We start from the raw sequence: 3,562 nt of genomic DNA, 5'->3' as shown, positions 1-3,562 counted from the left end.
TGTCTATTCATGCCGCTCAGACAGGTAAAGTCAACACTGTCTATACAGGCCGTTTGATAGGTAAAATCTTTAGTCAACACGGTCTAAACAGGCCGCTCAGACAGGTAAAACCTTTAGTCAACACTGTTTATACAGGCTGCTCAAACAGGTAAAACCTTTAGCCAACACTGTCTATACAGGCCTCTCAGACAGGTAAAACATTTAGTCAACACAGTCTATACAGGCCGCTCAGACAGGTAAAACCTTTAGTCAACACTGTCTATACAGGCCGCCGAAACAGGTAAAACCTTTAGCAAACACTGTCTATACAGGCCGCTCAGAAAGGTAAAACCTTTAGTCAACACCGTCTATACAGGCCTTTCAGACAGGTAAAGTCAACACTGTCTATACAGGCCTCTCAGACAGGTAAAACCTTTAGTCAACACTGTCTATACAGGCCTCTCAGACGAATAAAACCTATAGTCAACACTCTCTATACAGGACGCTCAGATAGGTAGAACGTTTAGTCAACACTGTCTATACAGGCCGATCAGACAGATATAACTTTTAGTCAAAACTGTCTATACAGGCCGCTCAGATAGGTAAAGTCAACACTGTCTATACAGGCCTCTCAGAAAGGTAAAACCTTTAGTCAACACTGTCTATCTAGGCCGCTCAGACAGGTAAAACCTTTAGTCAACACTGTCTATACAGGCCTCTCAGACGAATAAAACCTATAGTCAACACTCTCTATACAGGACGCTCAGATAGAGGCCGCTCAGACAGGTAAAGCCAACATTGACTTTACCGGCCGTTCAGACTGGTAAAACCTTTAGTCAACACTGTCTATACAGGCCGCTCAGATGAATAAAACCTTTAGTCAACACTGTCTATACAGGCTGCTCAAACAGGTAAAACCTTTAGCCAACACTGTCTATACAGGCCGCTCAGACAGGTTAAACCTTTAGTCAACACCGTCTATACAGGCCTCTCAGACAGGTAAAACATTTAGTCAACACTGTCTTTACAGGCCTCTCAGACAGGTAAAACCTTTAGTCAACACTGTCTATACAGACCTCTCAGACAGGTAAAACCTTTAGTCAACACTGTCTATACAGGCCTCTCAGACAGGTTTAGTCAACACTGTCTATACAGGTCTCTCAGACAGGTAAAACCTTTAGTCAACCCTGTCTATACAGGCCGCCGAAACAGCTAAAACCTTTAGTCAACACTGTCTATACAGGCCTCTCAGACAGGTTTAGTCAACACTGTCTATACAGGTCTCTCAGACAGGTAAAACCTTTAGTCAACACTGTCTATACAGGCCGCCGAAACAGCTAAAACCTTTAGTCAACACTGTCTATACAGGCCGCTCAGACAGGTAAAGTCAACACTGTCTATACAGGCCGTTGAGATTGGTAAAATATTTAGTCAACACGGTCTAAACGGGCCGCTCAGACAGGTAAAACCTTTAGTCAACACTGTCTATACAGGCCGCTCAGACAGGTAAAGTCAACATTGTCTTTACCGGCCGTTCAGACAGGTAGAACCTTTAGTCAACACTGTCTATACAGGCCTCTCAGACGAATAAAACCTTTAGTCAACACTCTCTATACAGGCCGCTCAGATAGGTAGAACGTTTAGTCAAAACTGTCTATACAGGCCGCTCAGATAGGTAAAGTCAACACTGTCTATACAAGCCGTTGAGATAGGTAAAGTCAACACGGTCTATACAGGCCGCTCAGACAAGTAAAACCTTTAGTCAACACTGTCTATACAGGCCGTTCAGACAGGTAAAACTTTTAGTCAACACTGTCTATACAGGCCTCTCAGACAGGTCAAGTCAACACTGTCTATACAGGCCGCTCAGACAGGTTACACCTTTAGTCAAAACTGTCTATACAGGCCTCTCAGACAGGTAAAGTCAACACTGTCTCTACAGGCCGCTCAGACAGGTAAAACCTTTAAACCGTTCTCGTGCTTAAGCATGGATTCTGTGCTCAAACCTACTTTCTTGCAAATCTCTTAAAATCATGTTACACGGTTAATAAGTCATATTTAAACATTGATTTACAGCCTTAAGACTCTCCAAAATTCTTTAAGATCATTGACAAAGTGTAATTTTACTCATTTATCATACATGTATCATTGTAATAAAAAATAGGGCTTGAGCGTAAAATCTGATTTTGAGCATGCGAGAAAGGTTTCATGAACACGATTACTTCCCATACACGTTACGGGCCCTAAACCAACACTTATTAATACAACAACATTCATAATTTAATAGAATGCAGACACAGTCACTTTGTACTACAACATCAATATAATGGTAGAGTGCTGAGATAGTCACTTTGTACTACAACATCTATATAATGGTAGAGTGTTGAGATAGTCACTTTATACTACAACATCTATATAATGGTAGAGTGTTGAGATAGTCACTTTGTACTACAACATCTATATAATGGTAGAGTGTTGAGATAGTCACTTTGTACTACAACATCTATATAATGGTAGAGTGTTGAGATAGTCACTTTATACTACAACATCTATATAATGGTAGAGTGTTGAGATAGTCACTTTATACTACAACATCTATATAATGGTAGAGTGTTGAGATAGTCACTTTATACTACAACATCTATATAATGGTAGAGTGTTGAGATAGTCACTTTATACTACAACATCTATATAATGGTAGAGTGTTGAGATAGTCACTTTATACTACAACATCTATATAATGGTAGAGTGTTGAGATAGTCACTTTATACTACAACATCTATATAATGGTAGAGTGTTGAGATAGTCACTTTATACTACAACATCTATATAATGGTAGAGTGTTGAGATAGTCACTTTATACTACAACATCTATATAATGGTAGAGTGTTGAGATAGTCACTTTATACTACAACATCTATATAATGGTAGAGTGTTGAGATAGTCACTTTGTACTACAACATCAATATAATGGTAGAGTGCTGAGATAGTCACTATCTACACCAACATCTATATAATGGTAGAGTGTAGAGATAGTCACTTTATACTACAACATCAATATAATGGTAGAGTGCTGAGATAGTCACTTTGTACTACAACATCTATATAATGGTAGAGTGTTGAGATAGTCACTTTATACTACAACATCAATATATTGATGTTGTAGTATAAAGTGACTATCTCTACACTCTGCCATTATATAGATGTTGGTGTAGATAGTCACTATCTACACCAACATCTATGTAATGGTAGAGAGTGCAGATATAGTCACTATCTACACCAACATCTTATAATGGTAGAGTGCTGAGATAGTCCCTTTGTACTACAACATCAATATAATGGTAGAATGCTGAGATAGTCACTATCTACACCAACATCTATATAATGGTAGAGTGCTGAGATAGTCATTATCTACACCAACATCTATATAATGGTAGAGTGCAGAGATAGTCATTATCTACACTAACATCTATATAATGGTAGAGAGTGCAGAGATAGTCACTATCTACACCAACATCTATGTAATGGTAGAGTGAAGAGATATTCATTATCTACACCAACATCTATATAATGGTAGAGTGCT

The sequence above is a fragment of the Mizuhopecten yessoensis genome, unplaced genomic scaffold (genome assembly GCF_002113885.1).
Source record: "Mizuhopecten yessoensis strain PY_sf001 unplaced genomic scaffold, ASM211388v2 scaffold10849, whole genome shotgun sequence".
NCBI classification, from domain to species: domain Eukaryota; kingdom Metazoa; phylum Mollusca; class Bivalvia; order Pectinida; family Pectinidae; genus Mizuhopecten; species Mizuhopecten yessoensis.
This window is presented reverse-complemented; position numbering follows the sequence as displayed.